This window comes from Pelobates fuscus, chromosome 9, assembly GCF_036172605.1.
Source record: "Pelobates fuscus isolate aPelFus1 chromosome 9, aPelFus1.pri, whole genome shotgun sequence".
NCBI classification, from domain to species: Eukaryota; Metazoa; Chordata; class Amphibia; order Anura; family Pelobatidae; genus Pelobates; species Pelobates fuscus.
The window spans coordinates 91877843-91902310 of NC_086325.1; the positions used below are offsets into that span (position 1 = coordinate 91877843).

Consider the following 24468-nt stretch of genomic DNA (forward strand, 5'->3'; position numbering starts at 1 on the left):
TGTAAGTGAGTGTGTATGTATGTCTGTCGCTGAGTGTGTCTCTGTCAGTAAATGTGTGTGTCTGTTAGCTAGTATGTATGCGTCTGTTCGTGAGAGTGTGTGTGTGTGTGTGTCGTCAGCATTTACCTTTCTCCTGCGCCTGAACTCCCTTGGCGCTGGGGATCCCTCCGCCTCTCAGCTCCGAATGCGCATGCACGGCAAGAGCCGTGCACACATTCAAACCGCCCATAGGAAAGCATTACTCAATGCTTTCCTATGGACGTTCAGTGTCTTAGAATCGCGGAAGCTCCTCTAGCCGCTGTCAGTGAGACAGCCACTAGAGGCTGGATTAACCCTCAGTGAAACATAGCAGTTTCTTTGAAACTGCTATGCTTTCAGCTGCAGGGTTAAAACTAGAGGGACCTGACACCCAGACCACTTCATTGAGCTGATGTGATCTGGGTGTCTGTAGTGGTCCTTTAACCCCTTAAGGACACGTGACATGTGTGACATGTCATGATTTCCTTTTATTCCAGAAGTTTGGTCCTTAAGGGGTTAAGTGTGTGTGCATCTGCATGCATTGGCGTAAATACCGCGGTCGCAGGGGTCGCAGCCCTGCGACCAGGTGCCTGCGGCCATATATTGGGCCCCGGCCCGCAAAGAGTAAGCGTGGGGGGGGGGGCCCATGGATCAATTTTCGCACCGGGGCCCCATGGGTCATGTGTACGCCACTGTCCGACACGTTTCTATCATGGCCAGCATTATGCTTTTCAGCAATTCTGTATGATCAGACCAGAAGAGCTTGCCTTGGCTATCCATGTGCATCACTGAGCCTTCAGCGCCTATGTCCCTGACGCTAGTACATTGCTTGTCCTTCATTGCATCACTTTTGGTAGGTACTAGCTACTGCATACGAGGAACACCCCATAAGACTTGCATTTTGGAGATGCCCCTTAGTCAACTAGCCATCACTATTTGGCCCTTGTCAAAGTCATTCAGATCTTTTTGCTTACCCATTTTGCCTGCTTCCAACACATGAAATTGTAGATTATGTTAATGCAGTGTACTTATAATCTTAATTTTAGAAATGACAGAAGGTGAGTATTTGCATTACTTTCTTTAGTTATCGGCAGGATGGATCCGCTGGAACCGAAAGGTAAGTGTTTTTGAGATCCAGTCGAGTGAACCAGCCCTCTTTGTGGAGTAGATCACAAAGTAGATGGATCCCTTCCATCTTGAAGTGTTTGTATACCACAAAATAATTGAGTTGTAGCAGATTGATGACGGGTCGGAACTCTCCTGTCTTCTTCCAAACTAAGAATATGTTGCTGAAGAAGCCGTCGTCGCCCTGCAGGTGTTCTACTGTGCCTTTGGAAAATAATGTTTGGATTTCCTTGTCGATCAACAATTCGTTGTCTGTGGACGTGCACAGGGGCGGTTGTGCCTGATACAGTTGGGTATAGAACTCGATCACGTATCCTCGCACTGTCTGTAGGATCCAGGCGTTCAACAAGATCTCTTCCCAGTTCTGTAAATAAAGGGAGAGTCTGCCTGCAGTCAAGGTAGAAACTGTAGCATGAAATTCTGGACTCCTCTTTTGCGGGAAAACGTCCTCGACCTCTTCCCCGATATCCTCTGACTCTGTCCGCACCTCTGTAATAATTCGAGGTCTATGAGGCTGATGTTGGGTAGAACGATGAGGAAGGAGGGTTTGTCTTGGAGCCTGAATTCCAGAATCGGCTGGTGGCCCGGCACCTCTGCCGACCAGCCCGTCCAAAAACACCCTGGAGGTGGGTGGAATACTTGTCGTAGTGATGACTGTGCTTTATTCAGAGTAGTGAATAAGGAAACGTGTTTCTTCAATTCGGTGATTGAAGAAACACATTTGCAGCGGATCCTAGCTCCTTGTGGGCCATGTTAAGGAGTTTTGCATCAATTCGGATGAGTGCCGTCTTGCACCCTTTCCGTGCATAACGCGGCGTTGACATTTCCCAAAATACGCACCATTGGGCCCATTCGAGTTAGGTGCCCTGTGATAAAGCCAGATCCGCAAAATATAGGACTTTTGTGATGGGACCCAGTAGGTCCAACAGCTTGTCCTGTGTCGCCTTGAGGCCTTTCTCAAGGCTTTTGTCACCTTTGCGAGGGTCACGACCTGTTCTTGACTTGAATACCACCACCCTTTGATTGAACTCGGGGGTTAATGCCACTTTGTCCGGTAGGGTCGGGTGGGGGCACTCTGCCCTCATGCCGGTGCGTACTACACGTTCCAGGGGTTTGCATAACTAGTAGTGGACAAATTTCGGCAGGTGTGGCGGCAGGGTCCATTCGGAGGACCATGGGTGGCATATTGTCTGCAGGTTGAAGAGAGGGCAGCCTTGAGTATCAAGAAACAGTCCTTCGTCCCCTGGTAGAAAGGAGTCAAGTGCCTCCTGGGGGCGGGGATCATCCCCATATGATTCTCTCATGTGTTTAGAGTCGGAAGTGGGCATGTCTAGACAGTTACTTTCGTCTTCCGATTCGGAAGCGTCTGTGCGCAATTCATCAATAACATCCAAAGAAGTCAACGGGTAGTCGTTGTCCTCTTCTGAGGAGAGAACAGGTGGAGGTGCTATTGGTCGAGTGGCATGTTTACTGCGTTTAGCAGGAGTCTTCCCTGTCGCCTGAGCACATGGCGTGGAGAGTGCGGCTCGTTGGCGCTTAGGCAGGGAGTGGAGGTCCTTGGAAGGAGCCTCCGAGCCCATGTTATCTTACGCATCATGCAGTGTCGGTCCCAGAGCCTGTGTAGAGAGTTCAGGCGTAACTTGCGAGAGCAGCTTAGATCTTCTCCATGGAAGCTGCACGGCAGCATTAATCATTGCCTGGAAATCTGGCTTTGTGGTGGGGAATTCAACATGTTCAAAATAGTGTTATATGGGCTCTGTATAATGCCGGTCAATTGCGCGGCTAGTAGTATAAGGGAGACATACCCTTGTGATTTTGGGAAGTGTCAGTAAGCTTTTATTAGACAAAGGGACAAACCCCTAAGTCCCCTTTTGTGGAGGTACCAACTACCCGGTAGACAGTAGTGATTCCCTGGGATTGTCTGTGGGTAGTGGTTGTGGTATGGTACTGCTGGCAGGGATAACCCTGATCAGTCTTATATGAATAAGCCTGTGGCCTTACGACTGTTGGGCGTGTAGTGGGGTGTGACCCAATGGTGGCAGGGGTTCCCCTGCGTGCAGCTGAGCCAGGCAGTCTACACAACAGGCGTAGTCAGATATACAGTTATGTCATTCACAGCCCAAACAGTTATTTTAATGGATTGTGTAACATAAACAGACATGCCACTGGTATATGCACATTAATTGGCACCTGTAAAGTCCTGGTGAAGAAAATGGCTTTTTCTGCAGCTCCTGTGTAGTATCCTGTCTTTCACAATATTCCCAGGACAGCAAGCGTCTCCCCACAGTAAGGTCCAGATCCTACCGTCACCATGCACCTGCAGGGTGGACCCCAAAATGGCCGCCGTGAATCTCGCGAGATTCAAAATTGCCACCGCGTGTGAGGACCTGGCAGGAAGAACTCCCGCGGGTCCTTGGAGGGAAAACCCCTAACGCTACCGACCCCAGCCCTGAGTTAGTACTTAGGGTGAGGGAAAAACAGGGAGGCACTCCCGAGCGAACCGCGGCACGATAGTCCGCTGCGGCTGTTTGTCAAATGTAGGTGCTGAGAAGGCAAAGCCCCAACACGAGGGTTAGAACACTATTAGGAAGGGTAATCAGTGACCGCTAAGTAAAGGTACCCCGGAATTCACAAAATATATAAGTGGATCACATCAGTATAAGTGTAGTAAATCATAAGGAGCAAATACTCTGACCTGTGCCTCTGCGTGGAGCAGCAAAGAAAGAGGGAGGTTAAGGGGCTGGACTAACTTATATATGTGATGTTACTTGTTTTTGATTGACTTACTTGATTGATCTGTGCTGCTGGAGATTTATAGTAAAGAAAGTAATGCAAATATGAAGCCTCCCGTCATGTGGTAAAATGCAAGTACTAACTGTTTACTTGCTGTCTAATATATCCCACCCATTGACAGTTGCCATTATAACAATATAATCTGTCTTATTCATGTCACCTGTCAGTTGTTTTAATGTTGTGTCTGATCAGTGTATAACTGTTTAACATTGAAAGAATGTAAGGCACCGGGGGACTCCAAACACTATATCCATTTCAGTGAAATGAAGCAGATACAGTGCCTCTTTAAATTTAAAATTCACTTTGCATTCACTTTAAATTCTCACTTTAGTAATTTATGTTGCAGATGTTTTTCAGGGAATATTATAAGGGCAAATTGAGAAATAAAACCCATTATCGTTATTTCTGTATTTTACCAGTTAAATTGTGCAACATTTGCATTTTTGGGGAGGGACATAGAGCTGCCTCCTAGCCTCAATGTCCTCATCTAATTCAGCTGTCATGTGCACATAGTAGAAATGTCATTGTTATCTGTATGTGATTATATCCTCACTGCTAGTATCCAGCTGCTCTCAAATTTCACCACCAGCACATATTGGGACTTGAACGACGAGCAACCAATGCTTACACTCTCTATACTTCTTGCGGAATGCACTGTCAAAAGCTGTTTTCCTGATGTGTCTCTGAAATTTCCGACTACCCTATTGTGCAGAGTAAAGAGTTGGAACAAAACTGGTTAACAAGGTGATTTGTCATTAGTGGGTCAGTAGTGCTCAGCAAAAGCTAGAAATCCACTTTTATGAAAGCTTGATTGGTTAGTAAGGAAAATAGATTATTTACACAGTATAATAAGAAGCAGCAGAAAGTTATTGCAGAGACTGTCTGAGTAATTCACAAAATCCTGTGAAAACAGTGGTATTTCTACCAGAATATCAATTCTCATATTAAATAAAACAAATTCCACTTGAAATTCTAGTGCTGCCAACGGCAATCCGGGTCTAGATTTCAGCCATACAGCAGTGTTCGGTCTGGCTTAATAGTAAAGAGATCATATAGTGTTAGGAATACAAAGTTGTGCACCCGTTTCTCGCAGGCCCCCGGCATGTAAAGGGTTAAAAAAAACCTTTATTTACTCACCCGATTCCAGCGCTGATGACAATCCTCCGACGTCATCTGACAGAGGGTCCTAATGCTTCAATGCATTATTCTGTGGGGATTGCAGAGCGTAAAAAAAAAAGGTATAGCGTCAGTTAGGCGACCTAGTGTCAGGCAAACACCCGGAAGCGCCACTAGAGTCTGTCTTAGTGAGACTCTTAGTGTCTAGAGTCTGGACCAGTGCTTTATTTTACCAAATAAATTTTCTAATCATACTACTTGTTCCTGCTCTTCTGTGGTTTCCGGATCTGTGGACCAATAACATCTAGCAGTCCCAGTGTTGCATATTCCCCCTCTGCTACCAAGGGGTGATGTTCTGAATGCGCAATACTCCTGACATCTTGTGAGTGTACCTGTTAGCGTGTCTTTATACATGCTCATAACAATCTTCACTATGTATTGTTAATTTCTTTTTTATAGGTATAGACAGCGATTTCCCCTCTACCCTTTGTATACATGTGTTTACCAGGCATCTATGTGGAAAAGTTGCCATTGGGAAGCTGTCACTAAGTTAAGTTTGTTCTAACATTTTATTCTATACATACTATTGTAGTGTGTTTGTTGTTTCTACCTCTGAATATTGCTCAATCACTTGAATCTGCTTCTTGTGACAGCAGTTTGGCCAGAGCTGCCTACATACAGCTTTGCCACGCTCCAAACGAGTGGCATGCCAGCAGAAATGTCTGTGTGTTCACTGCTCATCATACATTTCACAGATGGGAGAAAATTCCAGCTGCTACTCCAGTATTCTATCTCCTGCAGATCTTCTGTAGACAGGGTACAGCCCTGTGATTAGGGGTTCCGTACTGCATTGATATGACATCACTCAGTACAGTGCACTGCAGGACAGGTCTGTAAACATGATCTGTACAGTGAAATAGCAGGCACGCCATAAAATGTATTTATTTATAAATGTACAGATAAACTTTGTGAAAAAGCGTTTCACAATATTATTCTGTAAGATGCAGCCGCTCAAACCTGAATTTTAAAAGCTGGTACTTTCCATTAAATTCCAGAAGCTGTTACACCTAAATCAAAAGTGTGGACCCTCACACCCATGTCTGAAAAGTGATCCTTTACCAGCAATCGTGGAGGAGTCTACCTCACACCTACATCAGGAGATGGGGCCCAACACATTACTTTCCGTTGAAGTTGTCCCTTCACACACAGCTGTCCTTGTTCCAGATCTCGGACAGAGGAGGGGCGCAGGACCCTTCAGAAATGTGTTGTGACCTATTAATAGCTGTGTGTGCACATGCCTCAATGCTGGCATTCACACGAATAGGGCTGGACTTGGGCTGGGCCTTAGTCCCACTATAAATGTACTTAGTCAAAAATAAAACACTTAAGCTTGCAAAATTATTCTCATCATTCGTACTTTTTTTACAAACCTGAAAAGCACTGTAGCAAAAATCACAGAATATTATTATTTTGCTTATTTTTTTTTTTTTAACAGTTTGAAAAATAATTAAAAATGTAGGAATGGATCTGATATTTGGAAAAATGACTTAGAAGAAACTTGTAAAAAAAACATCAACTTTTTAGATTTTTGTATATCAGTTAATACTTGATATTTTTTTTTGTTTGTTACATGAAAAGAGATGAAGAACTGATTGCTCACCATCAGTTTACGTAATCTATGGCCTATGTTCACTGCTATAGTAAACTGTTCATTGACACTCATTGAAAATGGGGCTCCCGTCACATTGTCAGTAGTGGAATAATTAATTTACAGCTGCCATATTTTAGCATTTCTTCTGAGCCATACCTGGCCACTACTGATGAGAAAAAGTTCTCACGAGTAAAGGAATATAGCTGTGACATAGCTAATGACTTGGCATTCACAACTGCTAGGAAGATGGCAAGGCCAACAAGGGAAAATATGAAATCAATATATCCATGGGTGGACAAACCCCTAGTCACGATGGTTTAGTTGATTAGATTATATCCTCTACTGTTTTAACAAGAGGAAAAAACAAAGCCTATTTTAAAGAGATGATTATGTTGTCCTCATAGCTGCTAAAACATTTGACATTTCAATGAGGAAATGCAAAATACATTCAGTGGAATAACTGAAATATACAGCATACTTCTTATTGAAAATGTATTTACCTTGTTTGTATTAATAAGGATATTAATAATCTATTCCTGCTATATTTTGGATATAAATGGTAAATTTGTATATGTTCAAAGTGTGAAAGGTTACTTAAAGTGACACACATACCCCATTGCTTACGTGTTGGTGAGCCACAATACATCTGGTACATTTTTGAAACTACTTGTTAGAGACGGAAGTTTGTTAATTATCAACTCCGTGCTCGTCACCTTAGCATTGCACAGCAGTTCCATGTGGAGAGGTGTTTAGTTCAATTAATCATTTTTATGAGTGTTTTGCATTCTTTGCATAGTTTGAGCGCAAAAGGAAGATGGGTTTGTGACATCTCCCAGATGTGGTCAGTTTGTTAGTGTAACTATTTTCTTCATTCTGCTTGGCCAGTTTGTTTGCTTTCACCATGGCAAGTGTGGGACCATATCAGGATCACTCCCCACCAAAATATCTGAATCCTGCTCTAAATAATAACAAATAATATTAAAAACATAGTATTTTACTAGCATAATAAAACTATCCAAAATAAGGAAATAAATTCATAGGTGGATTTTGTAAACTCTTTACGTAGGCCCTTTTTTTTACATCCACTATGTTTACTGTTTCATTCTCTTCCCCTTATGTTGCCCATTTCTCACTCTCCCTTTCTGCAGATCTGTTGTCTGCTACCTTTGCAAGCCCTCCCATTCTAAACCCTCCAACACTTTCTGTGGCTGTCCAATCACAGACTTCCCAATGCAGCTCTATAAGAATTCTTTGCAGGGCAGGTGCTCTAGTGCCCTGCAAAGGTGTTTGAGTGTTCCTTTAAGGACTTTTGCTAGGACAGCAGATTTCTCTTGATACCCATCATTTATTTATGTTGGTGGTTAGTGTGTGAAAAGTACTTCTTTGTTTACATGCTGAGGGACTCCTTGATTTCATGACTTGAAATCCTTTTTGTAGCATTTGGACACTAAATACTGCAGGGCAGCACTTTTTGAATGTGAAAAGTGATGAATGTCCAGGGAAACATGGTGGAGCTGACAACACCTTTTGCAAGGGTGAACCTAACAATAAACCAGTCTGTGCACTGTCCTGATTTATATATATTTTTGAGACACTAAAGGTAAGAAAAAAATACCTATTTTTAAATCTGTCCCCCACCATACACACACACAATCCCTCAAGCATATGCACACACAGCACCCTCAGACACACACCGCACACACACACATGCTGCACTCTTCAAACATACACAAAGCACACCCAACACTGTGCCCCTCACACATACAATTCGTCCAAACATATATATACATACACTACAGCACCCCTCATACTGCACCACTACACACATTACGCTCCAGATACATGCTAGATCCCTTACTCAACTCTGGATCATCTAATCTACACACACACACTAGATCCCTATATACACTCTGAATCCTCTACACACACACACACTATCTCCTATACACACTCTGGGTCCTTTACACACTAGATCCCCTACACACACACACACACACACACACACACACACTGCACCACCTACACACTACATTCCTGACATACAAACTCTGGATCACCTATGCACACACTACATTCCTTGTAAGCAAACACACACAGCATTCTCTAAACACACACTCTTTACAACCCCTACACACCCTACGTCACTTATATACACACACACCCTACAACCCCTAGTCACACATATTACACCACAAACACAAATTAAACGGACCTATTTCCACAATACCACACCACAATCAGCTCACACTACACACACGCAATCCCACAAGCAGGCTCCAAACACATGCGCCATATGCGTTTCTGGCCCTTTTGTCCTCTGGTATCCCACTTATGGAGACACCAGAGACAAGTTAAACACAGCACAAACATTATATTAAATTTGCTTGCGCTGCGCAGAACAAATACAGGGCCTTTTTCTCATGCTAGAGCTCTTCAGCGCATTGAACCAACATGCTCACTTTGAGAGGGGGCGTGCTTGTCATTAGTGATGACAAAACACACCCTCTCTGGCCGCTGTGATTAAAAAAAAAAAAAAATGACCGGGCCAAATTTTGTTTCCAGTCCGGCCCTGATGGGATGCACTGCACTTTTATCACCTATCCAAAACAAGTTGTAGCTCACTGCTAATGGGAAACCCTGACCCCCCTGGCATGATATAAAACAGAGTTAACACATGGCTTACCCGGCATACCTGGCATTTCTTTGAGTCCCAGGACTACTTCCAGTATTAAGTGGTATGTGTAAAAGTGAATGCACACACCTCCAGCAGCTGCAAAACTACCAGGGAAATGGTAATTTCACTGCCATGGAGGGAGGCATATTATATTTAGAAAAGGCATGCCACCTGGCTGTGGAAAGCATGGGTTCCCATGTGTTCCCACTAAACTCAATCCCTGCTCTCAAGTTTCTTTATTTAAGATGGGACAGCTATTTGGTTGTGTTGAAATCCCTCTGTCTTTGCTTTATGTCCCGTTGTCCATCTTAGCTAAATTTATATATGGTGTGAGTGTATAACAACTGGTGTGTATGAGTAGGGAAGACTCACAATAACCAATCTTTCAATTGCAATAAATATATTTAGTCAGCATATAATTTATTAAAAGCTTATATATGTCTGTGTAAATTGGTCTTACAATTTCCTATAACAACACTTCTCACACCTCCAGACACTCTCCCTGAAATAAACTATTGACTTGTTGGCCATTTGAAATGGTGGGATTAAAGCAGTTCTGTCACTTTCTGTGGTCTTTCCATATTTTGTGAAGACACGCAAAAGTGACATCTCTGGTGATGGTCTGGTGGTTGCGGGGTGCTGCGGAGGGTAGTTGTACTTAGAGGAGACTCTCTAATTTGGACGAGCTAGGCGACTGCCAAAGACATTGCTCTCTCTGGGGCCCCACAGTCATCTAACTCGACACAGGGCAGACTGATCCATCGGGTCCTTGGTCTGTGACCCAGTGCCCAACACCATGCCGGGATTGAGGGGAAGGGTGAGGGTGGGGGAGGCGGCGGCCTGGGCTCCTTCACTCAGTCTGCCCAGTGAGAGAGAAAGAGGCTCCGACTAATCAGAGCATTGCCACGGGTTACCACAGCAATGCTTTGACACTTTAAGTGCCGGACATTGCGAGACACCTACCACATGGTCTCTTCAACTCTGCACCTGGCAGAGCTGCAGATTGGATAGCTAGCCCACGGAAGCCAACTGGACCACCAGGGAATTGATTATATGATTATAGTCTTAAAAAAAAAAAGAAGGTATTTCACTGTGGGGAGACTAGTCACTAAAGCACAGTCTGCCAACTCACCCTATAACATTACTCCAACCATGCCAAACTCATTCTCTTCACATAATCCCCCCCTAATTCTGTCATGCTCACCTCCGCTCGCCCTGTCACACTCCCTCCTCAGACCATACCCCTCTTCCCAACACTGCAACACTTACCCTGTCACATTAACACCTCTAAGCCTGTCACATTTAGCCCCTAACCCTGTCACACTCACCCCCCATACTCACCCTTTCGCATTTAGCCCCCGTTGATCCTGTCACACTCACCTTCTCCAACCATGTCACAATCACCCCCAACCCTGTCAGCCGTCCCCCACATTCTGTCACACTTGTCCCCCCCAATCCTGTCCCATTCACCCCCGTTGCCCTGTCACAGTTTCCCTTTTACAGTCAACCGCTGAAGACAGTCATCATACACACACAGTTATGGAACAGAGCTTCGCGATAAACACAATACACAATGGCCACAGGCAGCTGTCCATACACACAACACACCGCAAGCAGATACCCCACACACATGCAGTTCAGACACAAACATAGACATGCTCACAGAGACACACATTCACACAAGGATACTCACTGTCAGACACACTCTCAGGCACATACACAGGTAGACAATGCCAGACACACTCAGAAATGTACATTGCCAGATACACATTGTGACTGTATTGTCTGTATTTGTCAATGTGTGTGTCTCTGTGCAACAGTATGTTTGTGTTTGTGTGTGTATGCACGTGCGTGTATCAGAGTGTGTATATGTGGGCTTGTAACAGTGTGTATGTTTATGTCTGCAATGTGAGGGTGGTATATTATGGACAATGCAAACGTAAAGTGGCAACATACATAATACATGGGGAAACCCATGTAAAGAGCATATAGGAAAATAAAATGTGAAAGGATATGTAACATGTGGGAAATATGTCTGTGACATTGTTTTCTTATTTTTAACTTTACTATTTGGTAAATGCTTTTTTTTTTAAAGTTTTTTTTGCCCAACCAAAATCATTTTAATTTTTGTTCCCAATAACCCTTTCATACTGGCACTTATGTATACCCGACTTCCAGGCTATGCAACCATAACCAGCAATCGTGTGTGAATTATTTGCATAATTGCAAATTACATTTGTTTATTGCAAATTAATTTTGTTTGCAAACTGTTCCATATCTACAACGCAGTGGCACAGGGACAGCAACGCAGTGGCACAGGGACCGCAACACTGCAAGCCTCTGACCAATAACTACAGAAACTAGTTCTCTGTATCTAGCACTGCAAGGCCGCTCTTCAGTATAACTAGAGCACTTGTTTGAACTTTGCCTAAGGCCTGTTTGAGTTTTGCCTAAGGCCTCGCAAAGTCACCACCAGCCACTGGTTGTACTTAACTGATGCTGTCCCTCATGGCCGCTGCCATCTTTGACTTGTACATCATCTTCAACTCTGGTTTCTTATGATCCACAGACCTTAGAGGTCATCACTGAGGTCTATGGATTATTCCACAAGACTATGGGAGCTTCTACAGATCAATATCTAGGTTGATGGCGGAGCTATGCCTTTTGTCAACCTTAGATTTAGATTTAGTCCCTACTTTGTCTTATAGATTGTATCTTTATGAATTATCGAAAAGTTACAGAGCCACTTTAATGTTATGGCCTGCAGTGAGCACAATATTAGGGCACTTTCCTGAGAATTATAGGATGCTTAAATATAATATCTTTTGCTCAGACTTTTGGCCCTAGTTCATTCAACCTCACTAGTTTGCTAAATGTTTGCTAAGAAAGGATCAACCTTGAATGAAGGATAAGATAGCACCTTACTTATGTCTTTTAGTTATTTTATAAATCATGACATTCAGTACCACGTAAAGTCACAAGGAGGCGCCTCTATACTTTTTCACATAGAACAGCACAGCTCTCATTTGATTGCAGCCGTGCAGAAATATTTCTTTTTGCCTTTTATTAACTCCTCCTACCTCAAACATCATATTTTGCGCATGAGAACATTTCAGAAGTCGCTTTACGTAGGCTCGAAGATCAGTCACTGGCATCTGTTTAGATTTAAAGAAATGACCGTTGAGCGTGGGGCAGCTGTGCAGGGGCACAGAACAGGTGTCAGAGCTGCAACGTTTAATATTACAATATGAATAGAGTTCAGTTCTAATGTACTTGCCACATGCACATAAAGCGTTTGTTGTGTTTTCAAAAGCTTGACTAATCAGAATGTTAAATAACAGACAGTTTACTTTGCAGACAGAAACGTATTTAGCAAAGATGAGCCAAAACTATTACTATTAATTTACAAGAATTTATTAAAATGTTTTATAAAAGATGAGAATATAAGCATATCCATGCACAATAAAAAAAAACATTAGAAAAATGCAGATTTTAGTTATGCAGATGTGTCTACTGACATACTACTGATAAACATTTAAAGGGACACTATATGCACCATGATCATTGCAGCTCGTTGTAGTGGTTATGGTGATGTTAGTCTTTGAGTGCTGCCCAACTTTCTGCAAAACCATTTTGGCATGGTTTGAGTAAAACCGAGCCTCTCTCTGTCACCCAGAACTTTTTTCCAATGTATCCTATCGGGTCATGTAGAAGTCACAGTTTTGGATTATATGTCCAGAGCTTCCGACCTTGGACAACAATGATAGGCTCAGGGCACTGAGGGCAGGGAGTCCACCACTATAAACGTATCATTACCATCACAAATACTTCCATCTAAAGACCACTGAATAGAATTTAAAAATCACGTACGACCCTAAACATGACATGGGAATTACACATTTTTTTTTTAACAAAAATAGCCAGTTCGGGGAAAAGTTCAAACTCTGTTGTTTTTTTTCCTAAAATGTTCAGTTTCCTTGACAATTTCCAATTTGGTAAGCAACCTCAATAGAAACAGTTTAGAAATAGCTTAAAGGACCACTATAGGCACCCACACCACTTCAGCTTAATGAAGTGGTCTGGGTGCCTGGTCCAGCTAGGTTTAACCCTTCTTTCTATAAACATAGCAGTTTCAGAGAAACTGCTATGTTTATATTTGGGTTAATCCAGCCTCTAGTGGCTGTCTCATTGACAGCCGCTAGAGGCGCTTGCGTGCTTCTCACTGTGATTTTCACAGTGAGAAGACGCCAGCGTCCATAGGAAAGCATTGTAAATGCTTTCCTATGAGACTGGCTGAATGCGCGCGCAGCTCTTGCCGCGCATGCACATTCAGTCAAGGAGGCGGAGAGGAGGAGAGTTCCCCGCCCCGGCGCTGGAGAAAGAGGTAAGTTTCCTTCCTCCCCCTAGAGCCCAACAGGAGGGGGACCCTGAGGGTGGGGGCACCCTCAGGGCACTATAGTGCCAGGAAAACGAGTGTTTTCCCGGCACTATAGTGGTCCTTTAAAGAGGAACCATCAGCTCCCTAGAAATTACACTGATGAATATACCATTTAAAATCACCAATAACTTGCGTTAACCTTTTTCGCGTTGTGCTGTATCTTCTGACAAATTTTATATGTGACATCACTCTACAGTTTAGTCCAGACACACGCTATAAATAAGGAGAAGAAATAGAAACGCTGTTTCATGTCTCCTCTTCGCTTTATGCTTTCTCTATGCTGACTGACAAGGGCAATAACAGAGCTTATTAAAATGATTGGCAGGGAGAAAAGATGGAGGCACCCAGTTGCAGGATAAAAAGGGGTTGGTTTCTACATTTCATTTTATTTTTCACATTTTACAAATACATATTTGTTAAGCATAGGGGATAGGTAAACATAATAATTCCTGGGAAGTGGCAGTATCCTTTTTAAAATGTGTCCAAGTTTAATGTCGCATTCAATCCACACACAATCCCACAAGAGAGGAAGCACAGAACAGTATAATAGTAGTACTTGTCACCATTAATGGTTTCGTTAAAAATAGCTAATGTTTTGCAATGTCTTCTCTATTAAAATAAGTTTCCCAATGCTTGGCCCACGTAACTTTTTGAAGCTGTGGGGCATGCGGCTCGTTGCCAAGCTATTGCCCACAAGGATGCAAGAAATCCACAATTGTGTTAATAACTTTTTGTCCGTAGTGTTGCTCGATGTCTATTGTGTAATGAAATTGATATAACTATGGAAACCAAACATCCCTTTTGGAGCTACAGGAATATTGAACGTGCAAGTCTTTGCAGTACAAAAGCTCAATAAAATTGAATACTATAGCAGTATTTCCTTGTGGGTGTGTAGGTACATAGTACAGTCACCTGTCAGTCATACGAGAGAATAATTACCAGAAAGACCGAAAGAATTTATACTATGTTTTTATGAATCAGTATTTGTCCCGTATGCTGATGTAGACAAAGCACATCTTACACACGATCCAGGTATTTCGACTTTTGTTCAGCTTTGACTGTATTTTCCAGTTAAACATGACTTGATTCTGTGCTGCATGTAACTTCAACAGAATATTCAGTTCAGTGGGACACCCTGGCAATTTATACTGCAGCGGGGGGCTTATCTAACCCTATGCTGGCCAAGCTGTAAGCAACTGGACCAACAGGGATTTTCACAAGTGTTTACACCGCGTTTATATTCAAGTTACCCAGATGTTAGCTGTGAATAGGCCGCATTATCTTATAATACAGGCTTTAAGCCAACAAGATGACAGGTGGAAATGTGTTACATTCTGATTGCAGAGATATCATCAGATATTGGATAACGATGTAATGTCCTTTCTAAAGAATACTTCATTAGGGTGTAGAGCACAGCCCTCTCCTTAACTTAATACTGTGATATAGTCTCTGTGAGACTTGCAAATAGAGGCCAACATCTGTCTCATCTCCTGCTGTTGTAAAGTTGAGTATTGCTGGTTACACATAATACCGTAAATATGTTGTTACACACCCATCCTTTTAGTTCCAGGATTTTGATGGACATTCTAAGCAGTATAAGCTATGGTTGCTGTCCCTAAATAACAGATCTCTCCCAGCATCCTCAGTACACCTTTCTGCAGCCCCGCAGATAATTGTAAATGCACAATACTATATTATCCCTAATTATTCATCCAAGAAGAACAATTTCTGCATTATCTAAGTGGCTGTAGGCTCCTTTTTTTTTTTTTTTTTTTTTACAAATATCTAAGCTGACCTGTAGGGATCATAATGCTTGTTCGTTAGTCTCTGCAACCCAAACACTTCTTATATAAAGCCCACTACAAAAAAGTTAGCGCCCCTTTAAATGCACACCAATTACAATGATCTTCTACCCAGATTTTAAAATTAGACAATCCAGAGCACGTCAGCCTAAATCCCAGTTTGTAAACCATGGGTTTGCTAATTATACACTTAGCTGCTAGATTATCCTAAACAAAACAAAAACATACAAAACCAACAACAAAAAACATCCCCCGCCCCAAAAAAAAGCCAAATGAACAAGAAACAAATCTTTTCAAAAGTAATTTGTCACTGATGTTTTGCTACATTGTTCGTTTTGCTATATTATTATGCATCACTTCACATAGATTCACCTTGATAAAGTGGTTTATGTCTATCAGTCAGAGACCGGTTAATGTCCTCTGTTACATTACACGTGTGTCTTGTCACACGCTGCAATTGCTTAGACACCTTAATTCTCCATACAGCTGCATTGCACAGCAGCTCATTGGTCAAGCAGCATAAAAGAGGTGGGTCTACTGTGCCTCAAGGACTTTTACTGATCACCTCTACGTTTTCTTACTCAGTGACAACAGCTCAGCAGGGTCATCAGCTGAGCTGGCATTTTAGTGGTGTTTCTATACTTTGCGTCCTTTGCTGCTGCCCTGACATCTCTCCAGTGTTCAGCTTCTGGAAGAGTATACACGCTACATACACCTTTCACCTGCGCCTGGACAGGTACGGACAGCAGGGGCTGGTTAGACTTGGCCCCATGCAGTAAATCAAGGTGTGCAGCATAACTCTACATCCCAGGAAAACCAGACACAGCCTCAAGGTAAAACCACTTTAAAACACTTAAACTTAAAGTCTCTCACTCTGTCTCTTTAAAAATACTAGTGTAAAATTTACACAACCCTCAAAAATTCTAATGTAATCACTATGTGCACAATGACACCTTTTTATGATGCTTATCGGTGTGGTGTGCGTGTACTGTTTAATAGTTACGTGTGTATAGTATGCAAAAATTCCCTTTTCTATGTCATCTTCAGCTCCACTTAGATCTCCCAGATACCATACCGTACTATTCTCCAGCGAGGAAGCAGATTGGTGTTTAAAATCTATATACTTGAATGTCTATATGGCTGATTTTCCCAGATGGAAGGGTAAAGCCACTTATGTGTATCATTCTGAAGTCCACGCTCTCTTTCTCATGTGGAATTTTTCAGCTATTGAGGACTGAGTCAGAGGCAGTAGGAGATTTCCACTTTGTTACACTTATTTCTTAACGCTGATCGTCAGACATTAAGTTGGCTAATCATTGCAGTTGGTTGCCAGAGGTACACATGGACTGCAGGCTTGGAATAATTCAGCAGTCAAACTGACAGTGCCACACCGCAATTATAGATTTTTCGACTTTTGCAAAATATGTAGTGGATACTTGGAGTAGCTTCCCTGCAGAGATGGTGGAGTAAATAGTGTTGGGATTTTTAATAATTAATATAAAATCGAATTAGTATGCTTAAATGTTCCTACGCCAGCTTCTATGTTTCCTCTAATGTGCTTTAACGTGTACTGCTTACACTTGTGACTGTTACATCTTGGGCAAACACGCTATTGTATTGTTGGGATCTGATCAATGAACTAGTAACTGAGGTTGTATTGATATAAAAATAGATGTTTATCACTTTTAACTTAAATCCATATAGTATCATACTTTTTTTTTTTCTGTAATACCATGTAAGCTTGGTTGGGGGATTTGCAGTACTTATTAACAATATCATTAACATTTCCCTTTCTACTTACGTAAATGCAACCTGTGTGTGTGTGATATGTTCTGTCTCTGTTTTTCTACCAATCGGCAGCCAAGTCTGCTGTGATTTGGCATAGCCAATAAAAAGAAGGCCAATAATGGTGTTTCCATATGCTGATTTTCATAGTGAGACAGATGGATCAAGTGCCTTGTATTCTGAAGGCTTATTTCCTTAGCACGCAGCTGTTTTTTTGTGAGGCACATACGCACAAAAGAAAAAAAAGGCATATCACCGGCTGGTGTACAGATGTTATGCCTATACAGGACAAAGTGGCATTTTTCAAATGGTTTTGCAAAATATGTAAAGGCAGCAGCTGGTGCAGAATTAAGTTTTCCATTAAAGGGAAAAATAAAACCATAACGTAAATGTCATATTTAGTAGCGCTTTGTTTATATTTAAACAGACATTTCCAAGCTCCAACCATAATGCTTATTGAGGGTTTCCAAAACTGTCATAAAATTAAAGACTCTACATGCATACTTTAATCAGTAAACAGCACATTGATGTGACAACCAAAATATAAAAAACAAAAACAAAAAAACTCCAAATGTTGAAAGGGTACACCTGCCATGAAAGGTACAACATACACATTTTAAAGATCATTAAATTCTATCTATACTTTGTACTAGTAGATTTGTTGACGAATGTATAGAGTTGGAGAAAAATATTTGTAAAAATACGTTTTTTTCCCCAACTGTCAATCTCTTCTTCTGGATAGACACTATGCTGAAGAATTGACTGCTAAGAGAGAGCAGAAGAAACCACCCTCCTGTCCTACTGCTCTCCATGTATAGCAACTACAGTACATGTGCTGTGGTTGCTATGGTAACTCCCTAGCGATGCTTCTGGCACTGGCTAGGGAGTATAGGATGGAGTTACTGTTGTCACTCCATTCGGTTGCCAGCATGCTGGCAATGAAGCTAGAGTGTCGGTGTCACAGAGGCAGGGCCGGTGCAAGGATTTCTGCCGCCCTAGGCAAAGATCCATTTTGCCGCCACCGTCACTCACTCACTCACTCACTGACAGACACACACGCTGACACACATACACACATACGGAAACTCACTGACAGACATACTCACTTACTGACACACACACATATACTCACACAGACACTCACTAACAGACATACACACACACACACTCAGACACTCACTGACAGACATACACTCACTCACTGACAGACACACACATATACTCACACAGGATCCAGTGTGAGGCAGCTCTTCACTCCTCCCGTCCGCTGTTTAGTATGCCGGGGCCGGAATTACGTCATATTCCGGCTCCCAGCATCACAGAGGGTATGACAGGGAGGAGTGAGAGACTGCAAGAACAACCTCCCTTGCTGCCTGCATTCTCCTGGTCACCAGCAATTGATGGCAGAGCAGGCACCTGTAATCAAGGTAAGCATAGAGGAGGTTTTCCCTGTTTGGGTAAGCATCTCCGAGCAGGACAAATCAATCAAAAGGAAGGAAGAAGGACAGACCAGAGGTGGGTATTACTAAAGTGTAACACCCACCTCTTTGAAGACATGGTGGCTTTGAAACAGAGTGTAAGTTAAGTCCGTGACAGATTTCCTTCACTCAAAACATAAATGTGTTTTAATTATATTTAAAATAGTTGGCTTTCATTTCCAGAATAATTTTTTGTGCAATATTGTAATTGTATTTAGCAAAATTACAAAACCAAAACACCAGCCATTTTACTTTTTTATCAGGCATCATTGAAGGTGGCTTCTGTCAGATATATGTGTTGATGATCCAAATAGACCTCCTGTTCATAAGACAGTTTGTAGCAAAAAATATCTGGGGGAGATTAGTTGGCTTATATACTTGAGATAATGGGACTTTAAATACATCATCATCATCATCCATTCTGAAAATTGAGCCAATCAGAGTGAAAGAGTCTGGATATTCACAAAACCATCAGGTATACATAGCTTATGGCGTCTCGCTTTATTTGCTTTGCAGTAGAGCTATTATTGGTTGGAGATACTGATTCATGATGCCTTAGGGCAGGGGTAGGCAACCTTCGGCACTCCAGATGTTGTGGACTATATCTCTCATAATGCTTTTACAGCATTATGGGAGATGTAGTTCAAAACATCTAGAGTGAAATTTTTTAAAGTTCTCTCTGCCTTGTATGGCCACAAATCTGGGCCCAAAATGTCATAATCTGCTGCTTGACACCTTAAACCAGATTCATACCACTGGTTTCGGACTGCTAGCTGATTTTGTAGGCACTAGATAAAGTGAGCACTATTTACCTTTAAATGTTTCTCAGTACAATACATTTATATGTATTGCCTTTGAAAGATGTTGCAGTTGAATTAAAACATAAATAGTCATTCTCATGTTTGCTGGTAAACAAAAGAAATCAAGAACATTCTCAGGCTGCTTGGAAATGAAGTGCTCTGGTCAGTTTATATTGCCTCTGTTTTGTCCTATGTCACATGACTAAGCTGGTAGACAAAGAGCAGACAGTTTAACAAGTGGGAAAGTTGAGAGTCTCATTGTATCAGTCTGTAACAGTGGAGACACACATTTAGCAGTGAATAAGAAAGGTCAATGTGTTAACAGGGTCATTAGACCTCGGGATTGATCACAGACTTCTCTTTTCCCTCAAAGATCACACATTTTGGAATGTCACTAACGCCTCCTATACTTGGTCACTTCAGGCACAGATACAAGAGTGAGAGTCAATGTCTCCACAGACCTTGCCATGAATAAACTTGTTTTTTGTTTCCTGATTTGCTTTTACCAAGACTTTTTTTTTTTATCTTCGTAGACCTCACAAATGAATGAAACTAGTGATCATTTTGCCTTAATTAGTGCGTACAAAAAGTTAGATAGCGGCTTCTGTAGTCACTAGTAAATCCTTACACCGAATGTTGTCTGTTCACCATAATATGCACAATATTGTAGGATGATGGAGGTTTGTCACCTCCCAACACTTGGCGCAACATTTTAGTTAATAAAAGTATCACATGACTGCTACCAGCATGATGTGGTATTAGGTTATGTTTAATGTTTTAAAAATAGGAACTTATTGTGTGTGATATATGTGTCTGCTATCTTAACTATGCAATCCATATTTCATTTATAATTAGCAGTTTTTATGCAGAGGACTCGGTACATCCAATTTTAAATGAGCCATTTTTCAGCCAACGCTCAGTGGGAAAGTATTGGTGGATTTGTTTCTGCTTTAAGAAATGCCATGTACCCTTCAATACATTTTTCACTGTCCTTTGTAGTTGTAAGGACTCATGTTTACCTCTCCAGCTGGTCATTATTTAATTTAACATGTGCATAAATATTGCCTCTGAAATAATAAGTCTAGAAGTTTAATAATCCCCCAAATATGTACTTTTTCACAGGATAGTCATCTGCATCGAATAATTGGAGTCATTTCTCAGATGTCCTTTACAATAACCATGGGCTTTTATTCTGATTCTACATTTATTGATGAACAAAGCTTTTAAAAATTCACAAAAAAAGGATAATTGAAATAATATCTGCTATGGGTTCTGCCACTGTTTAAGAGCTCTGCATTGACACTATTAGCCTAAAAATACAATTCTATGCTAGAAACCACGCAAATTTTCTTGACATTACTGTTTAGTGTTCTGTAGAGTGCTTTTCCATGCTGGGGGGTGCAAAGATACCTCAGGAATTCTTAAATTCCATTGGTTACTTCTTAAGTAGAGATAATGAAAAAAAGTTTGTTTTGAAAACTTTTGTACATCAATAAGCCAAAATATTTGTCCAACCTTTACCCTTGTGTTCGAGCAAAGAATTGGGACACATTTCTAAAAATGTTACTATCAGGAAATGTGGTGCAAAGTTCTAAAATAGTTTTCTATGATTGTTGTATATGTCTCCTGCTTTTCATGTATAATCCCATTGTGGTTTCTTTTTGCACATGTCTTTTTGTACAAGTTAATTATAATTATTTTTTTTTTTTCTGTTTGTCACAATATCTATTAAATATGTAATGTTGAGACAGGCCTGTATATTTCACTTTAGTGGGATACATATCCATTGAGTGCTTAGAGAGATTTCATGGTTACACAGAAATTTGCACATCAAAATATCACGTTATTCTCAAGTGCTCACGTTTGACAGGTTCCGTTTAAGTGTGTGCGACAGTGATACAATCCTTCAAACTCCCACAATACCAGTGAATAGGCTTGCTTAGTGGTAATAGGGGAGAATCTTGTGAATGTGTCTTGTGGGATACAATATCTGCTAATAATCAAGAATCCTATAAAACTCAGTGGAACAATCCTATAAAGATGCCTCCTCTGTACTTGTCTTATTTTCCCCAGACTCCCTTTGGGAATCATTGAGTCTTGGGGAATTTTTGGTATGTGAGAGAAAGGATGAAGTCTGGATTTAGCTGGCTCTGCAGACCTGGGGCTTTTGTTTTCACTGCTGTCCCTGAGTTAACCTTTAAGAAAAGGTTAATTTTAACAAGGAAAAAAAAAAGAAAGTGAGGAAATAGGGAAGTGAACGATGGAGGGATGGTAACATAGTGTACATTACTATGGAAAATTAATGTATATGCATAAAAGGGAATACTGGCTTGGTTAGTCGTGTAATAACTAGACATACTGAATATCCATGGTAAGTATTTTTTTTTTTCTGTTGTATAATTTTGTTTCGTGCATCTGTGAAAAAGGAAATCAGTGTTATAAAAAATTTACAGCAAACATTCTTGGCTGGCAAAGGATAAAATGTTAAAACAACTCGGTCGAGAAACGTAAACACACTAAGACTTGATAATGTAATGATAGTAATGGCCAGACTTTTTACTTTTCGGGAATAGTTACTGGTACTATAGGAATGGTACAATGCGGATGTTGTGTAGTATGTAAAAAATGCATCATATTGCCAACCTGATAACTACAGAGTACCGAGCCTGACATCATTAAATTGGGAAATAAAAAAAGTTGAGTAAAGTTGGTCTTGTGTCCACTTCTATTTACTAAACAGGGCTTAAAGACAGCATAATATTTTTTTAATCAACATTTGAGTTTGAGTACTTCCAGTTTGTGATGAACTAATGTATATTAATTGCTTTTATATCAATGGTACACGGAGCCCACCATCTGGTACAGAGGGCAGCAGCAAAGCAGAAGGATACCCAGGAGTGGTACCCAGGATGACTGACAGTCCCTAACACCTCAAAGCAGAACACGAATGGAGCACAGCTAAGGTGCTTTTTGTATGCAGTGCTCTATCCCCTCATGCATCCTTAAACCTACGTGGCAGATTTATGTTCTGAACAGATTGGAGAATGCGGGACTATTCCTTGGGAATAGAATCCCAAAATACAATTCTGTCAACACCAGGATTGTGGGCACCAATGGACCTACCTTATTGTGAAAGACTGGAGAAAGAGACGGAATTAAAAAGCAAAACATTGTTTTAAATTTGCTGATATCAGCCTATCAAATTACAGTTTCACCTAGTCACTGACCAGAAGACCCACAAATGAAGATAAATTAATGGCAGCCCCCACAATAATGTGTAGAGCACACTTTCTGGAAAATAACAGAAAACAAATGGTTATGTTTTATAATACTCATAAATATTTATTTTATAAACATTAACCTTAACATAAAATGTAATGAAATTGTGTAATTATGATTTCCTTAGGTATAATTTTAAAGAATGTGGAGAGAAAAAAACGATTGGTGTGGCCATAAATAAATGTCTGAAGAAGAAATGTTTCCAAGGCCAGAATCTGCAGTTAATGAGTGACATATTAATATATGTTGTGTGTGCTGGAAAGCTACAATAACCTTGCTGGTTACAGAGATATTACTGGCATTTCTTATCTAATGTGACAGGTGTCGTACTGGCTACTATACAAGCAGGCATATATAAATCGTTTTCTAATGGGAAACACAGCTTAAAAAACAATTTATGAATTTGCTTTCACTTACAGTTAGAGATGGAAGTCTTGCAAATTGTGCTTAGATAATGAAAGCAATAATGATTAACTTTCAGTGTACAATCTGCACACATTGCCACTGTGAACAGGACATGCATAGGTGGCTCAGGCAGTATTAGTACCTGCTAACATTTCAAATGGACCAATAAGAACACTTTAATTTGAGGGGTGTGAGAGGGGGTGTGGCCAGGAGCAGGGCTGTTCTAGAAATGTAATAATTTCTGCAATTTAAAAGACCACTATAGGCACCCAGACCACTTCAGCTTAAAGAGGTTAACCCTGCCTGCTGTAAACATAGCAGTTTCAGATAAACTGCTACATTTATAAATGGGTTAATCCAGCCTCTAGTGGCTCATTGACAGCCGCTAGAAGCGCTTCCGCGCTTCTCACTGTGATTTTCACAGTGAGAAGACGCCAGCGTCCATAGGAAAGCATTGAGAATGCTTTCCTATGGACTGACTGAATGCCGCGCATGTGCATTCAGCCGATAACGTCGGAAGGAGGAGGAGAGTCCCCAGTACCAAGGGAACCCGGCGCTGGAGGAAGGTAAGCCTTTAACCCCTTCCTACCCCTATAGCCCGGCGGGAGGGGGGGCCATGAGGGTGGGGGGGACCTATTAACACTATAGTGCCAGGAAAACGAGTTTGTTTTCCCGGCACTATAGTGGTCCTTTAAATGTCATTTAGAACAAGATGGATTTGTGCCCAAAATATGGACTGTCTTTCCTAAATAGGGACAATTGAGAGCCATGAATATACAAATTATATGTATGCCTAGTTTTAGTTAGGTGCTAAATCTATGGCATAGCCATCCAGAAGATAATTATAAAGGAATAAACATGAATAATATAAAGAACATTTATTGACTATGTACCGTGCTGTGCTAAAAAGCAAATAAGTAAGTAGTACACAGAAATTAATACTTGTTGCGAGATGAGCGCTTGTCAAATTAGTTATTTGGGTAGGTACTCACAGCTTCCCGGATCTGCCACAAATTCAATTGGTAGTCTGCTCTGAGGAAACCGGACAGACGTGTTTTGCCATTGAGGTGCCATGCAATTTGTCAAGAGGAACAGAGCTGAGGA

At 41.3% G+C, this 24468-nt stretch overlaps 1 protein-coding gene across 3 annotated transcripts in view; it reads left to right on the plus strand.

Moving 5' to 3' along the window:
• The window catches only part of STARD8 (StAR related lipid transfer domain containing 8), a 166601-nt gene that overhangs the window by 39592 nt on the left and 102541 nt on the right, over positions 1-24468 (plus strand). The window contains exon 1 of one of the 3 annotated variants that reach the window (XM_063432171.1): positions 16378-16450. The exons of the other annotated variants lie outside the window; for them this stretch is intronic. The gene's annotated coding sequence lies outside the window, so the exon portion shown is untranslated. Of the gene's footprint in view, positions 1-16377; positions 16451-24468 lie in introns of those variants that run through there. 3 annotated transcript variants of the gene reach the window in all.